We start from the raw sequence: 12,606 nt of genomic DNA, 5'->3' as shown, positions 1-12,606 counted from the left end.
GACCTATTCAATTCTGTACCAATGAGAAATGGCTCAGCAAAAGGCGAAGAAGGACTATTTTATAATTTTATTACTCAAATAAACAATGGAGTATTTAGTTTTGCACCATTTTGGAGTATTCAAATAAACAAAGGACTTATAATTTGTGTCAACACAAAATCAATTAAACGAAGTAATGCATTTGAAAAACTGAAGTTGAGTATTTTATACCATTTTGTATTATTTCAACAAACAAAGGAATAAGTAAAAAAGGATCATTTTATATCATTTTAAAGGCGTAAATATGAGTGAGCTATTTAATTGTGTAGCAACCAAAAGATTTTCACGAAAGAACAAAATTGTACTAATCAGAAAAAGCGAAGAAGACCCATTTTAACTAACTGAGAATTTCTGTACCTTTTTGTACTATTTAAACAAACGATGGGATAAATTTGAGTGGCCAGAAAAATCGAAGAAGGTACCTTTATACTAGCTCAATGAACGAAAGAACAAATTTGGGTGTTCTACTTTTTTATATCAAACAAGGAAGAACCATTTTAACTTGCTGAGTATTTTATACCATTTTGTACTATTCAAATAAACGAAAGAAAAAGCGAAAAAAGACCTTTTTAACTAGCGCAGAATTTCTGTAACGCAAAAATTAATTTGGATAGAGTAACAAGAAAGAAAGCAAAGATATGCCATATTAACTATTTAAATAAACGAAGGGATAAATTTAAGTGATCTATTCCATTTTGTACCAAGGAGACTTAGAATTTCTAGAGAACAAAATTGTACTAACCAGAAAAAACCGAAGAAGGCCCATTTTAACTAACTGAGAATTTCTGTACCTTTTTGTACCAACCAGAAAAATCGAAGAAGGTCCAATTTAGCTAACTCAGAATTTATGCACCTTTATACTAGTCCAATGAACGAAAGAACAAATTTGGGTGTTCTACTTTTTCTTATACCAAACAAAGGAGAACTATTTTGTACTACTCAAATAAACGAAAGAAAAAGCGAAAAAAGACCATTTTTAACTAGCTCAGAATTTATATACGTTTTGTACTAATCAAATAAATGAAGGAATATTTAGTTTTGTACCAAGCAAAATAAGAATAAAATTTGGATGGACTATTTTTTTATATACCAACAAAAATGGAGCAAATTTGAGTGGCATACATACATACTTTTGTAGCAACGAAAAAAACAAGAAACCGAAGGAGGAATAAATCTGAGTGACCTATTCAGTTTTGTACTAAAGCGAGAAAGGTAAAATTTAAATAGCTCAGTATTTATGTACATTTTGTACTATTAAACGAAGGAATAAATTTGGATGTTCTACAGAAGAAAACGGAGAAGGAGTCATTTTATTTAATTTTGTAGTACTCAAATATACAAAGGTATAAATCTGTGTGACCCATTCAGTTTTGTACTGAGCAGAAAATTTGTTGGCTTTTTTAGAAAGACCATTTTATCTTTTGTATTACTCAAATAAAGAAACCTATTCCGATTTGCCGGCTACTTTTTTCGCTAATCATTTTTTGTGCTCTAAAGCAAAGAGAGACCATTTTTAACTAGCTTAGAATGTATGTGCCTTTTTGTAACGAAGGAACAAATTTGAGTATCAATCCTGCTGCGAGTAGATCAATTAGTACATAGATTAAAAATAAAACAGTATGGCATTATTGCGACTTTCATTTCCGAATACATACGGATTAAACCACTATGGCAAAAAAAATACTACTTTCTCCTTATGCTTATTTGGAGTAGACTTAAGAGGATCAAGCATTATTTTAAACTCGTAATCTAGCCAACAATTAGAAACCCACTAGTAGAGTGTCAATTTATCGTTTGCAGTAAACCTGTTATGTTTTAGAAAACAAAATCCATATTGGAGTATACCTTTTATACAACAAACAAGCTTCTTAGACTCACTCCAGAAATTAGAAAACAATTTTTTTCTTCTACGGTCTTCGGCATGCATTTTAGACCAAGAGCAGCAAAATTAATATTTGTATTCCCCTGCTGAATAGAAATTCGATACTTGGAAATTGACCTAATAAGCCTCTGTTAACTTTATCCATATATGTAAAATATTCTTTGGTGTGTAAAATTAGTTCTAAACAGTCTTGTATTTGATCCACTCATCAGTATAGTAAGTGAAAGATAATTGCTTCCAATCTCGTAATACCCTTTAAACGCTTGTCTGAACAATGAACAAAATTTGGCAAATCAATTTGTTGTAAATTTTAATGGAAGAATTATCTGTAAGACATCTAAGACAATCTACACCCACGGAATCATCGTTGTTACAATTAGTGTTAATAGGCTTGTCCTTCCATTCAAAAATTAAAATACCTGCAAAATCTTGTGTAATATTCTGTTTATGTTCTGAAATTTTTCTATTAGCACATCCTAGTACTTCTTAGTTATATCTCCCAAATACTTTTGCACAATTTGTTGTACACCTCTTCTCCATTTAATTTAGAATTAAATCTGAGAAATTAGATGGTATAAATGTGTTCGGAACATTGTCGCAGAACGGTGGTGCAATTGTTATCGGGTAGGTTTTATCTTTACCTAATAATTTTCTCAGAGATCATTATTGTTGGTACACTACAATACACCTTTAAAACCTACTCTCATTCCAAAAATAAACTGCACTATTACAGATTATTATTATATTATAAGTACAGTGCAATACCGCTATTAATTGGAAATTCTTACACAATGTATCGTTTTTGTAAAACCTACTATTAATCGGGGAATTATTGTTATCAAAGTATAATGTAATGGCACCTAAATTCTCTTAAGCCTACTCCAAATAAGCATAAGGATAAAGTAGTATTTATTGATGTTTAATATAGCCCTTTTATGTCACTTTTTTACATATAGCTTTATTGTGAGAAAAAAAACATTTTTTTATTCTTTTTCACCAAGTTTCCAAATACTGGTTGGCTAGATTACGAGTTTAAAATAATGCTTGATCCTCTTAAGTCTACTCCAAATAAGCATAAGGAGAAAGTAGTATTTTTTTGCCATAGTGGTTTAATCCGTATGTATTCGGAAATGAAAGTCGCAATAATGCCATACTGTTTTATTTTTTAATCTATGTACTAATTGATCTACTCGCAGCAGGATTGATACTCAAATTTGTTCCTTCGTTACAAAAAGGCACATACATTCTAAGCTAGTTAAAAATGGTCTCTCTTTGCTTTAGAGCACAAAAAATGATTAGCGAAAAAAGTAGCCGGCAAATCGGAATAGGTTTCTTTATTTGAGTAATACAAAAGATAAAATGGTCTTTCTAAAAAAGCCAACAAATTTTCTGCTCAGTACAAAACTGAATGGGTCACACAGATTTATACCTTTGTATATTTGAGTACTACAAAATTAAATAAAATGACCCCTTCTCCGTTTTCTTCTGTAGAACATCCAAATTTATTCCTTCGTTTAATAGTACAAAATGTACATAAATACTGAGCTATTTAAATTTTACCTTTCTCGCTTTAGTACAAAACTGAATAGGTCACTCAGATTTATTCCTCCTTCGGTTTCTTGTTTTTTTCGTTGCTACAAAAGTATGTATGTATGCCACTCAAATTTGCTCCATTTTTGTTGGTATATAAGAAAATAGTCCATCCAAATTTTATTCTTATTCTGCTTGGTACAAAACTAAATATTCCTTTATTTATTTGATTAGTACAAAACGTATATAAATTCTGAGCTAGTTAAAAATGGTCTTTTTTCGCTTTTTCTTTCGTTTATTTGAGTAGTACAAAATAGTTCTCCTTTGTTTGGTATAAAAAAAGTAGAACACCCAAATTTGTTCTTTCGTTCATTGGACTAGTATAAAGGTGCATAAATTCTGAGTTAGCTAAATTGGACCTTCTTCGATTTTTCTGGTTGGTACAAAAAACAGGCAACTCAAATTTATCCCATCGTTTGTTGAAATAGTACAAAAAGGTACAGAAATTCTCAATTAGTTAAAATGGGCCTTCTTCGGTTTTTTCTGGTTAGTACAATTTTGTTCTCTGGAAATTCTAAGTCTCCTTGGTACAAAATGGAATAGATCACTTAAATTTATCCCTTCGTTTATTTAAATAGTTAATATGGCATATCTTTGCTTTCTTTCTTGTTACTCTATCCAAATTAATTTTTGCGTTACAGAAATTCTGCGCTAGTTAAAAAGGTCTTTTTTCGCTTTTTCTTTCGTTTATTTGAATAGTACAAAATGGTATAAAATACTCAGCAAGTTAAAATGGTTCTTCCTTGTTTGATATAAAAAAGTAGAACACCCAAATTTGTTCTTTCGTTCATTGAGCTAGTATAAAGGTACCTTCTTCGATTTTTCTGGCCACTCAAATTTATCCCATCGTTTGTTTAAATAGTACAAAAAGGTACAGAAATTCTCAGTTAGTTAAAATGGGTTTTCTTCGCTTTTTCTGATTAGTACAATTTTGTTCTTTCGTGAAAATCTTTTGGTTGCTACACAATTAAATAGCTCACTCATATTTACGCCTTTAAAATGATATAAAATGATCCTTTTTTTGCTTATTCCTTTGTTTGTTGAAATAATACAAAATGGTATAAAATACTCAACTTCAGTTTTTCAAATGCATTACTTCGTTTAATGATTTTGTGTTGACACAAATTATAAGTCCTTTGTTTATTTGAATACTCCAAAATGGTGCAAAACTAAATACTCCATTGTTTATTTGAGTAGTAAAATTATAAAATAGTCCTTCTTCTCCTTTTGCTGAGCCATTTCTCATTGGTACAGAATTGAATAGGTCACTTAAATTTATTCTTTTGTATATTTAAATATTCAGCTAGTTCATTTTTTTTCTCGTTGGTATAAAAAGTAGAACATCGAAATTATTCTTTCGTTACAGAAATTATGAACTTGTTAAATAGTCAATTTTCGTTTCTTTAAACAGTACATAATGAGCTAGTTAAAGTAGCTCTTCTTCTCTTTTCCAGTTGGTACAAAAGAAAATAGTCCACCTAAATTTTATTCATACTTCACTTCTTTTTTTCTAGTTGGTATTCCTTCGTTTATTTGAATAATGACCCTTCACTTTTTCCAGTTGGTACATAAGGAAATAATCCAATCAAATGTTTCTGGTTCATACAAAGCTAAATACTTCATCCAAATTTGAGTATTACAAAAATGAAATGAAATTCTGAGTTAGTTTTTTAAAAAAATGATCCTTCTTGCTACAAAATTGGAAAGCTCACTCAAGAGTACAAAATAGTATTGAACTTCTGAGCCGGTTAAATTTATCCGATTGTTTATTTAAAATACGCAATTATTTCTCGTTGGTGCAAAATTGAATAGGTCACTCAAATTCACCCCTTCGTTTGTTTAAATATTAGAACATGGTCTAGAAAAAATGACATTTCTCATTGGTACAATATTCCTTCGTTTATTTAATTAGTACAAGAAGACATATAATTCTCAGCTAGTTAAAATGGCATTTCTCGTTGGTACAAAATTCAATAGGCCACTCAAATTTATTCCTCCTTCACTTTTTCTGCTTTGTACAAAATTTATCCGTTACTCCGTTTACAAGCTCTCGGTGGTCATTATTTTGGAACTTGTAGTAGTTTGTAACAGACGGATTACCGGTTTGTTTACATTGGATCCGTATTGTTATGTGTACCGGTTAAAGTCGAAGTTGGTTCCCGCATAATATTACTGTGCCCAGTTTTGTTATGTTTAAGTTTACACTAATTTAATGTTAATTCGTTTTATATTGTTAGTATAAGGAATGACAGAAAAGAATACATGTACTCAATCCTGATATGAAGTACGCACGTAAACTCATCCGGAAAGTTAAATTAAAACTTTGAGTATTATTATTTTTTTTTAAAAAAATCCAGTTTTACCGATTCACTTCAAACCATGTAACCGTTTCTTCACAGTTTATACCGTATTTTGGAACAATTAATATAAATAAAACTGAATACTACTGAATTTTAGCTTAGAAACTTACCGAATATTTGATATAGCTGTGTTAGTAGATTTTATTCATTTGTGAGTTATCTCGACGTTCACTTGTTACACTATATTACTGCTGATATGGCGATCCCTCTGGTTATTGCCGCAAGAGGGCGTTCGAATCGCTATACGTGAAGCTAACAATTTGAAATATGGCGGATTAGGAGTCATCATAAGTCCCTTGTCGCCATGGAGAAAATTAAATAATCACCTGAAATAACTAAGAAGATATTTATAAATTACCGTACGAAATTCTTGGTAAGTTAGATATTAAAAATAGATATAGAGATTCATAGAGATTCATAGATAACTAAAAGTGTAATTCGGCCTGTAACCTAGTCAAAATCGTGATTTAGACTAACCTGAGATGTTATTTGGAAGAAATAGATACGGAGGAGTCTAACAAAAGTCAAAATTTAGTGAAACCTTTTTCGGCTACAAGCCATCGAATGTCATCTCCGCCATTATTAGACATATGCAGTAATAGAGTGGGAGATGTAACTTATCGAAGTTGATTACGGCGGCGTACCGGAAAGATATTCTACGTTCGTGGAGTGTGTAGCCGGTGTACCGAAGGAGTCATCTCTCGATTTTTTTAAAAAAAACAAGTAGATGAAACCTACTTTGCGAAGTTTGATCACCCAGTTCAACCTGAGGACTATTCTGTGAAACCTGCGGATAACCGGGTAACATCTTTTCTTATTTTCCTATAAACAGTATAGCAGTTCAACAAATGGCATCTTTAAGAATCAGGATGGGTAACTAAGTTAAAGGGGCGTTACGCGTCTCTGAACTTGTCAATCGTCATCATCCACTCATACTACAAGCATGTATAATTGAATTACTAAATCTTATGTGTTTCTCTACGTAAATTGGAAAAATATGTATGTTGATATTAGGGTAATGTATTTTGTATCCGTGCTTGCCATATTTTGTCGTGTGCATATTCAATACGTGTAATGTCGGTAAAATTATATGTCGAACTTATTTTGTCGTGTGCCCTTTTATAGTATCTCTTAATACATTAGTGGTTTAAATCTTATTTCGTATGTATGATCTCATTTCGTTGCACCATATATTTAGTTTTGTAGGTCAGGAAAATTTGAAAATAACATGTCCTCCGATGTTAATATCGTATCTTGATGAGTGCGAGTAATAGATCTGTGCCGATGCGGGAGAACTTCGCTCTGGACATACCTCCGGAGTTTGACATTACTGTTTATAAAATACTATTTCGTGCTATGTTTGTTTATTTCCCAGTTAGGTAGATATGTACTTTGAACGTGCCGTGGTTACAGTGCGGAATTAAATGTTCGTGCCTATATACATATATATTTGCCTCATCGAAACCGATAACATTAAAATATGTTTCAACTTGCTTCGCTCTTATGAGTATCCATCCTTCTAAGTTTAATTAGTTGTAAACAAAGATAAAAGGGTAAAAATGATAATAATTCTTTAAGAGGCGTTTCAGTAATTGGACCCTGTCGATTATATGTAGATTTTTTTTCGTTCTCGCTAGACATTTGTAAATATATCGCTTTCATTAATAGTAGTGCTTTCATATTAAATGTGTTATGCGAACAATGCATAGGTTAAAGTAAAGTAATGCATGATGCTACTCATTTTTTTTATTATTAAAAATGGAGTTGTAGTAGCGATGATATTGCCTATGGCTGCATAATTTACATGTTGTTTGATGAACGACAGGAATATGATAAGTGATGAACGCCTAATTAGGAGGGATGGATCGTTAATTCTTTGAGTAATAATAGGTTCTATATGTACTAACGTAATATGTTCGAGAATCATGTTGAAGAATCTGGATATGTTAAAGCAATATAACAATGTCATTGCATAAAGATGTTAATGAAGTATCATAGAGATACCACGATCGAGGCAAATGTTTAATTAGGCAAATGTTTAATGACAATTTTTTTTAAATCTGTTATGATGTAAATTGTTAACAAATTGGCACGAATAAATAGTCATACAAATTCAGCTCTATAATTTCAAAAAAAATAATCTATACAATTAGAATTTATGAAATTTTAATTTTTTTTCTTAAAAGTACTAATTAAGCTAAACAATGTTGACTCTTATTCTTGGTTGGCCACAAAACAAGAATCTGGAAATTTCTGATGATAAATAATAGCTTTATCGTTGTGTCTTTCTTTTCTTTTGCTAAAGCTAATGCAACCTGAACATTAAGTCTAATATAACCTTGATTTTTTTTTCAATACCCTGAAAACGATTTGTTATAATTGGCGACCTCAGCTTTAGAATATTTGTTTATTTGATAATTCGTGTTAATTATAAGAGCTAGGCTGAAGGTTTGTAACAATTGACGACCTTCAGTTAAGGATATGTATTAATATATTTTTATAATTATTGTTTTGTGTGCCAAACTGAGATAAGTATGTAAAGTAATGAGTGGATAAAGTAATGAGTGGATATGACGATGATAAGTTGTTAGACGCGTGACCCAATTAATGCAAAAATGAGCGACGAAAGTCTTAGTGTAGATGGTTCTACCAAACATTTTAAATGTTGTGGAAACAAGTACAGTGACAGTGTATCCATACGCTGTGAAACGTGTGATCAAGGGTTCCACATCCGTTGTTTGAACATTCCTGATGAGGAACAGGAAGTGCTACGTATTATGAATAATAATTGGGTTTGTTTTGACTGCAAGTTGGATAAGGTGCTAGCTACAGAAATTGAGCAACCCGTTGAGGAACCTGAAACTGAAATTGATGGAGACCCATTGCTTGAAACGCTTATTGACATCATTAAAGATTTGCGAACTGAAATGTCCGTTATGAATAATAAAATAGATGCTAATAAGAATGAATTGAAGGCAGACATTGGTACAATTAAAGAGTCTCTCTCCAGTGTACAGTCGGATTTATCCACTGTTAAACAAGAACTGGAAAATAAAGTAGCATATAAAATGTTATCTGTAACGTCATCAACATTAACTTCTGAAGAAGTTAAAAATGTAACAGGTAATGATAAAGTAGACATAAGAGCTAGGGGTTTATGTACAAACAGTAATATTGAAGACACGGATACACTTTTAGTAAATAATTTGTGTGGTGTATCAGATAAAATAAGTAATAGTTTAAATGACATGGCTGCGTTAGGAGCGCCTGAGTTTAAGTCTCACATAGATGTTACTAAGGATAATTTAAATGATGAGACTGATGATTATTATGATGATGCAAATGTAGATTTAGGTTTAGATTTAGTATGTAGTAGTAGATTTCATATACGTGTCAGTAAATATTTGTTAAATGAAACCCCAGTAATGCATGATGATGTAAATGATAGCTCTCTTATGTATGTCAGTGATGCAAGAAAGCAGTATGATAAGGTAGCGAAGTCTAGTATAGTTGATACGATAAAGATTCACATACTGAGTGGTGATGATGTTGATGATTTCCTTGATACTGATGACAAAAGAATCAGTAGATCTCGAAAAGGGAGAAAAGAGATAGGAAAACCTGACTTGATATTGTTTATTAATGTTAATATAAGTAGATTGAAACTGTTTAGATGGTTAGTAGGAAATTGCTCTAGCCAGGGGCGGAGACATATGATAATTGGAAAATATTGTAGGAAGTGGCTAGAAGCACTCCATAGGATAGGACAGGCAAAAATCTCACCGCCTGTATTAGCTCCTCCTACTATTGAAATTGTAACCCTGAATTTTGTTTTTCTTCTTCTTTCGTTGTGATTTTATTAGTTTAAGTTATGTTTATGATGTTTTATAAATAACGTAGGAGGTAAAATATTATAAATAGACATGCATTAACAAAATGGGGATTTAGAATCTTGATTTGTAAATTTCTCTTTTAGTGAACTTATTTAATTAAGAACTGAAATTTTGTAAAGGAGTGGCAAGTTGAGTCATGTTCTTTCGATCAGTGGGCATAATAATTTCAGCTAAAAAAAATAAAAAATAAAATAAAATAAATAAATAAATCTTCCGGTTCGACTAAACCCGCGGAATAATTTCTGTTGAAAAGGGATTGTTAGGACTAATTCAGAATATTCAAAAGTTGTTTACGTACCAGTATAGTATGCGGTACCGGAAATGTATGGTTTAACAGTATAAACCTACCTGTTAGTTAATTCCGTTCGAGTCCAATGATGATTCCTCTGTCCTCTTCAAACGTACCACTTAATTGTATCGCCGCATTCTTCTGTTGCAGCGCAATCGGTTGGTAGCAATGACCGTAATAACAATAAAGTTTCCCATTTTGTTAGCCATTTCGGTCTTAATTCGTGAAAATAGATTGAGCAGTTGTCATAAAAGGAAGTGATGTTTGCTCAATTGAACTTCTCTCCTCAAAACAATATTTTAAATGTAAAATGAATTCGTTTCGAGAAGAAGTGAGTTGTACTGTCTTCCTTAAAAATTTATTGACGTATTTTGTTCTGAAGGAAGAAGGAGGAAGTACAGCGAACCGAAATATGAGTAAAATGTATTCTGAACACAGGAGTCGAGCTGAACTTTTAAAATTATAATATTTGGCAAACCTTTTCAAAAATTCTTTTCGTTCGGTCAAGATCGACCTGTGCCCAGTATATATTTAAAATGCGGTTTCGGGAAAATGATAGTCTTCCTCTAGTATACCAGTATTTATAGTTAGGAATGAAGGCTGAATTATTGATAAGTTCACTTCTCTTTATAATTTGATGTGCTTTAGTTCTACTTTTGATGAACATTTTATTTATTTATTTGGAAAGACTTTTCGAAATTTTATCCTTTTGGAAATTTTGCGCTAAAATTTGAGAAATGTCAGTTCGTCAAGTCTGAAATTTTATTTTTAGGACACATTGTGAATGGGAAGGAATTAAAGCCGAATCCCAAACACAACGAAACGTTGGCTGCTAGTAATCCCAGAGTTATTGATTGAGAGAACGATTAGGAAGGTTCATGAAACGGGGCATTTTGGTGTTAGTAATTAGTTCAAAAATTGTTTTTCTGGAAAGGACAAAAACGTACGTTCCAAAATTTTATTAATAATTGTGAATCGTGTGCCCGAACGAAGTTCTCCAATAGAATTATTGCTCGTGAGGATCTACATATTGAGGCAGATAAGCCACATATCAAATTGTGCATAGATCTCCTGGGAAAATTGCCATGTAGTTATGGATTCTACTACATCCTCTCAATTGTTGATGTCTATTCACGGTTTCTATGTTATTTACCGTTGAGGACTGCCACAGCTGCTGAGATTATTCGGACTCTAGAAAAGGAATATTTCTATCTCTTCCCTTACCCAAATTTTATCATATCATACCAGGGCCCACAGTTCCTCTCGAACACGTGGAAGAATTACTGTAATGATCACCAAATTCAGCATATTTTGGTCTCGCCGTACAACCCTTCTGGGAATGGCATCATTGAACGTTCGCATCAAGAACTCAATCGAATTATCCGATTATTGTGTAGCCATAACCACACTAAGTGGAAAACAGTGCTAAAGACGGCACAAGATCTGCTAAACTATTCTTATAATAGCACCATTGGATGTACGCCTGCCGAGGTGTTCATTTCTTTTTCAGCTACCGACAGATTTCGAGAAAAATTTCCATGGCCGTCTGAACTGAAAGCAATAGAAAATTCTAAACGGCACATTCAGGTGGAACCCCGTTTGTTATCAACACGAAAACGAAAGTCGCAAAATAATGTGATTGAAATTAAGGAAATGGACTTGGTGATGGTTAAAACCCATTTTCAATCGGATGCGTTTAAGAAGATCACACATAAGTATATGCCTGTATTCACAGGGCCTTTTGTTGTGACTCGAGTGCATCACAACTCTGTTTCTTTAAAAGATTTGGAGGGGAGAGAAGTGCCAACTCAAAATTTATCGAATGTAAAATTGTACAATTGCTCTCCGGAGAAGAGAGAAGAATTATTAAAAGACTTTAAACAGTCATAAAAAAAATATTAAAAAAATAAAAAAATAAAATAAAATAAAAAAATTGTTAATGTTCTAAGTAGTTAAAAAAATTCTTTTTTTTTGCTAAGCCGCCGGGAAAAATGTAACAGACCGATTACCGGTTTGTTTACATTGGATCCGTATTGTTATGTGTACCGGTTAAAGTCGAAGTTGGTTCCCGCATAATATTACTGTGCCCAGTTTTGTTACGTGTAAGTTTACACTAATTTAATGTTAATTCGTTTTATATTGTTAGTATAAGGAATGACAGAAAAGAATACATGTACTCAATCCTGATATGAAGTACGCACGTAAACTCATCCGGAAAGTTAAATTAAAACTTTGAGTATTATTAGTTTTTTTAAAAAAATCCAGTTTTACCGATTCACTTCAAACCATGTAACCGTTTCTTCACAGTTTATACCGTATTTTGGAACAATTAATATAAATAAAACTGAATACTACTGAATTTTAGCTTAGAAACTTACCGAATATTTGATATAGCTGTGTTAGTAGATTTTATTCATTTGTGAGTTATCTCGACGTTCACTTGTTACACTATATTACTGCTGATATGGCGATCCCTCTGGTTATTGCCGCAAGAGGGCGTTCGAATCGCTATACGTGAAGCTAACAATTTGAAATATGGCGGATTAGGAGTCA

This window comes from Thermobia domestica, chromosome 3 (genome assembly GCF_964235325.1).
Source record: "Thermobia domestica chromosome 3, izTheDome1.hap1.1, whole genome shotgun sequence".
In the NCBI taxonomy this organism is placed as follows: domain Eukaryota; kingdom Metazoa; phylum Arthropoda; class Insecta; order Zygentoma; family Lepismatidae; genus Thermobia; species Thermobia domestica.
This window is presented reverse-complemented; position numbering follows the sequence as displayed.